Source organism: Chiloscyllium plagiosum, unplaced genomic scaffold (genome assembly GCF_037043375.1).
Source record: "Chiloscyllium plagiosum isolate Xiang-an unplaced genomic scaffold, Cpla_swu_hap1 HiC_scaffold_35, whole genome shotgun sequence".
In the NCBI taxonomy this organism is placed as follows: Eukaryota; Metazoa; Chordata; class Chondrichthyes; order Orectolobiformes; family Hemiscylliidae; genus Chiloscyllium; species Chiloscyllium plagiosum.
Genome location: NW_028270173.1, coordinates 37,229,938 through 37,236,056, shown reverse-complemented (window position 1 = coordinate 37,236,056; position 6,119 = coordinate 37,229,938).

The window sequence follows — 6,119 nt, the reverse complement described above, 5'->3', positions numbered from 1 at the left end:
ACAAATTACAAAGAAGATTTGATATCCTGTTGAAATCATGCCAAGGAGAAAATGAGAAATATGAGGAGAATTTGTAAGAGTTGGCAATATCCTTACTGAAGATTTTTCATATGCTTCACTATTTACCTTCCTTATATCGTAAAGATAGAAGTAGGTAGATTTAATGAGAAATCCACAAATGTCTATGAAATGAGGGGTGATGGTGAGGAATTAACAGATATACACGGACATAAGAAGTAAACAAAGATAATAATACGTTAGAATGGAAATACATGAAATAGAGAAAAGTGGTGTCACAGCAGCAGAAGAAAGCAAAAAGAAAAAGAGGGAAGAAACTGAATTCATGTTTAATGCCATCAACTGCAGGGTGTGGGAAGAATAAAGGAAAAAAAAAATTAAAAATGGATAAAGAAAAGGGAAGAAAACCCTTTGATTGAAAGGAGCAGAAGTTGATGAAAAAAAGAGCAGGAATGGTCAAAAATAAATCTATAAAGTTAGAAGGGTTTTCTCAGAGCAACATATAAATTAAATTAAGATATTGAGGACTGTGCTAAAGAAAACAGAAAACTGAGCGATGTTATTAAAATGCCCGACAGAATACGGAGAACTTTGAAGGAGTATGTTCAATCAGAAAAAGAACATACGCAAAAGAAATTATTTTTTTAAAAATGCATTAAATTCTATCTTTGAGATTGTTCGAGAACAAATAGAAATAGTGGTTGGATAAACTGAGGAGAAAAATCAAATCTAAATTGCCATAGAGTCATTCGGAACAGATTTTCTTATTATACAGAAATATAGCAAATATGAAAGGAATCTTTAAAGATCGTACGAGTAGATTAAAATGAAGTATTTACAATGAGCTAATCTCTAAATAGATGAGAAAGGAAATGTTATGATCAGGTAAGGAATGCGTTTATGAGTGGAAGTGGAAATGAATGGCATCAGCACATGTGATAGAGAAACTTGTCTTATTCTGTTACCTAGCCATTTCTTCTTAATATTAATATCTCACTATTTTAGCAATCATACAAGTAACTCAAACAAATTAACATTCTACTTAAAACGTACGCTCGACAAAAATTTCCATGGGACAGCATCGTGGAAGGAATCAATCAGATATGCAAACAAGATGCATTTTATTTTCTTTTGACTTTGTAAACGTGAATTTATATTTCCAAAATACATTAGCGATTCACTTTCTCAGAAATTCAGGAACTTGGTTGATTTTATTGAAATAATATTTGACATCCAGGATTTATTGAAACGCCTGAAAAACGAAACACCTGCTATTCAGTCTTTGGATTTCAGTTATATCCTTGGAAAACATTCACAAAATAAGTTTTGTCTGCAAGTAACTATAGCATGGATTAATCTGTAATCATTTCTAGCTTAATACGAGTTCCTCAAGCAAGAATTCTTACTAATCATACAATCAGTATTATATAAACCAATATAACAACACTGCATACTAAAATGTGTAAGAAAATGAGCAAAATATTTGTAAAATGTCTATCCAGAAAGTAAATACAAATACGTAACTCATATTTTTTGACTGCTCACAGTTAACATTGATTACCATAGAATATTTGCGTATGCACATTTAAACAGAAACTACAAATGATAATCACCTTCAAACATTCTCCCATATTCCTCATTATTTTCATAAATTCCGAAGTCAATTTCAGATCCATTACACTGATTCAAGCTTGATGAGTCAACGTGCACGTCAAAATATAATTTATATCTCTTTGTAATGTTTGCGTTCTTGTTTCAACAAAGGACACAGTCCATTCCTTTAGAGTAGTATTAGTTATTATAAGTTATCTATCTATCCACGTCACTTCTACGACAATGTAGTTCCTCACTTTCCTCTGTTTGTATGTCATTTGCCAAATACGTGTCGACTCCGAAATCTTTCACTGACCTTTTAAATTTCAAGACAGTTCCCTCGCAATATCTGAATGCAAGTTTTGTATGAGCTGAAAATTAACCCTGTGCACCGAAGTATAAATCATTAATGTTTGATGGGCAACTCAAGCACCCCAACTCTGACCCATGTAGAAACGTACTACACGTATTCATTTCACTTGAAAAATTATCCATTAACCATTAATGCCAGTACGCTATCCGTTAGCTAATGTTGTCTCCAATTCACTGTTTTCTATTTTATTTGATGAGCTTTATATTTCTCACTCGTCTGTGTTGTGGCACTGAGTGAAATGCATTTTGTAGTTCTATGAATACAGTACAAGCAGTGTTACTCTTATGAATCTACTTAGTTCCTCTTCATAAAATTTTTGGAAAATTAAATAAACATACTATTCCTTTGAGAAAACATGAAGATTGATCTGAAACTGGTATTAATACTATGTTCTTGAGCATGCCAATAATATTGCACATGCTTCAGCAGATGCCGCAATTTGTAACGTTTTGTTGTGTAAATCCAAAACCAGTTATGAATAAAGTAGTCAACAAGATACACTTCAAAATCAATTGAAACATTTAGCAAAGGGCATTTGAAAGGAAACCATGAGATCAGCAAGAGCCATTCGAACTTTTGTGAAAGGAGACTCTGCAAATGACATTTTCTCCACTTTTCCCCTCGCCCGTGTTTTTATTTTTCATTCCCTGCTTATCTTTGTGTGTAATTTATAGTTAAAGAGAGATCTTGAATTTATAGAGATTGCAATGTTGAGTTGAATTGTTACCCTGTAGTGATGAAATAATTAACTTTAATACCTAATGATTCATGTTAGGTACACATTTATGCAATCTATCAAACATTTGAAAATCATGTGGTTTTGGAATTTTGACTTTTTTTTCTTTATGAACTTTAACATTTGTGAGCACTTCCATATACAGCAGTTTGTGATTTCCTTGATACATGTCTGGGGAATTGTTAACCATGGAGAAAGGTGGAAATTTTAAGGTGTGTGGAGGAGGTTTCTGTCTTGCCAATCACCGAGGAAAGCCATGTCAGATGATTATGGCAGTGGAGTATTAATCCAAAGTCGAAGTGTAATGGTAGGTTGTCAAATTTGATTCAAATAAATCTGGAATTAAGAGCTATTGTCTTCGTGACCACCTTACCAATGACGAATATCATCAATATGATCATGTCTTTCCGTAATTTCATTAAGAAAGTTTGACATCTTTGCATGATACATTCTGGGTTTAAAAACACAGCAGTGTAATTGACGCTTACAAACCTTCTTCAATGGCCAAGATAATGAATACCGTTAATATCAACTTGACATTATAAAAATTATCAGCTTAAACAACGACTGATGTACAAGGACATGGAAATATGAATATGTTTTGATAATGCACTCATTGTTTGGAAAGGGGTCAACTGAACCCATTTGTTCAGTGACTACGACTAATACAATTTAACTTGGATCCAAATTATGTCACAGGAAGTTTCACAGCTTCTTTTTAGAATCGACTCCTTTTCCTTATTTTCATTCTCTTCCTGTCAGAAGGAGAAAAAAAAAAGACAAGGATCATGAGTCCATAGGAATGGACAAGTGGAGACTGAGTTGGTTGATTGTTGATTTAGAAAGGATTTACCCTTCTCCCCTTCCTACAACTGCTGATCCTGCTAATTATCCATAGTTCAATTATTAGTGCTAAAATGGCATCGCTTCATGATATCTCATTACTCAGTCGAAGCATTTAACCATGAGTATTCAGTAAGCTTATTTTATTTTGTCTATAATGTTGTTGTTTTTTTTTTATTTATGCTGATTTGATTATTATACAAAGTTCCATCCCAAGAATAACACGTTGCAAATTTTAACCTTTTTAATATCTGTCACTTTGTCCTTCAGATTAAAAGAATATTAAAATAGCAATCTGTGATTACAATACAAATATATACTCGGGGAGGGAGGGGATGATGATACATGAAAATATGCAAAGTTTAACAAGCCTATACACAGAGATAAACTGAAATATTGTGGAATAATACTCACAAACCAGTTATCATTTTGCAGATTTTTTTATTGCTGTTGCAAACTCGATAATTTGAATGGCACCATTGTGTTCTTTAACTGTGTGACCCTAAGAAAACTTTCTGCTTTGTGACTCTGATTCCCAACAACAATTTGTTTCCTAGATGGCTGTATAACGATCATGTCTAAAACTAGATTTATTTATTTATCCTTCAATGGAGCCCATTGCAATGCAAATTTCAGTACCTGAAAACCTGTATTGCTGCTATTATTGACTCGAAAATGTGGCCTATTTCAATGGTCTGCAGCAAACAATATTGTTTTGTTTACTCCAACCAAAATGCAATGACCATGCTATTCAGTGTTACACAATCAGAGATGGATCCTTTTTGTTCAACGGCACTTGCACCTTTGAGCGATTTGCAGTCGTCTGTCCCAGAAATGCGAGGTAGATATTGCACAAGAGAACTGTAATGGTGTTTCTGTGAATTGTAACTACACTGAGATGTTTAAAACATATCACGCGTCTTCTTTATAAATACCGTTAATTATTCAGAGACACAGGCGAAATGCTAAACAACAAAACCAGCTTTTAAAACATGCTCATTTGCAGGGTTGCTGTGAGTTGCTCATTTCGTCTGGAATGATTCTGACACCTGGGTAATGATCAAAATTAATTCATGTTCTCTCCTTAATGTCCACAAGTTCTGGCACATCCTTAATTGTTCTGCAAGTAAAGGAAAATTAAGAATCAAACACATTTCTATGCTCTAAAGTCACATGTAACACTGACTCGGCAAGAGCAAGATCGTAAGGTAGAGGTGAAATTTAAATTATTCAGCCCACGGAGTCTGCTGTGACATTAGATCATACACTTTTCAACCCCATTCTTCTCCCTCCTCCGGATAACCATTGATCTTCGATGATTGATTTTCTTCAGTCTGGTAATACCTGATGTGAATCAAAACAGTAATGTACAAAGACATTTATTTCTTCCCAGCTGTCCAATTTCTCAAATGATCACTTTCTCTCTTCTGCTTTCTCAGCATCAATTGCATCATTATGAGGAAGATTCACTGGACCCCAACTATTACCTCTGCTTTCTCTCCAAACATGCTGCCAGAGTTACCCATGTATTTCTGTTGTTTGATCCGACACATGTTCCAGCTGCTTGCTTCACGTATACAGAGCACATGGATAATGTGATATACATGGTTAAAACATGTTATACATGACAAATTGGAAGCTCCGTCCGCTCCAATTCTTCTCTTTGTCCATGAGACTCGCATTTTCAACACTTCCGTCGAGTACCTCACGCTGGACCTGGTTGAAGTTTGTGGGCATTACATCTATGTTATGAACCCGTTCATATTTCCTCATGAGGATGGCAAAAGCTGTGGTCACAACGCTCCTCTACTTGCCAATCATTAACAAGTCTTGCAAGTCATCTCAAATGGGCCAGATACGTGAGGGGTGTTACAGGATTCTGGAGTCGACCTAGCAACCAGAGTAGTGGCTCATATCTCCAGGAAATGGTAAGGGTCATCGTCCATCCATTTGATATTGAAAAATATTGTGACGTGCCTTGCATTCAAACCATAAAAGTGTAGTCAATGGCATGCAGCAAGTTGTGAAAGGTACATTGTTTCCGAATCCAACTTCCGACACTGCAGCACTAATCTCGCCACAAAAATAAAGTGAATTCAATGACCTTGCATGGATTGCCATCGGTCGCTTGTCCTGGTGCATTTGAGCGTGCGAAAATGAGATATCACACTTTGTCTTTCTATTGTTCCCCTTTAGGAACAAATCACATTGCACAGTAAAAAGGTTGTGACATTCACAACCTCTTAGAGTGAATGGCCTTCCGCTCCATCTGCTCCCACATTAAGCTCGATTCACTTTAATCACAATATTCCCAGAAATACGAATGCATTGTCAACATTGCAGCTAGTTCATATTCAGGAAATGGAGACTGAGGTAAAATTACTAGCTTTCCATTGGATCTGATACTGCAGATAGGAAGCTGTACCTGCGCTGAGTGCTCATCAGTCTCCGTGGTGATCCTCAAGAGTCTTTGGATTGACATCATTTCTGGTCACCTTGTATCTCCTTGCATCCCGTTAGGAATGCAATCACAGTGGCTCTGTTTCCATTGACAGC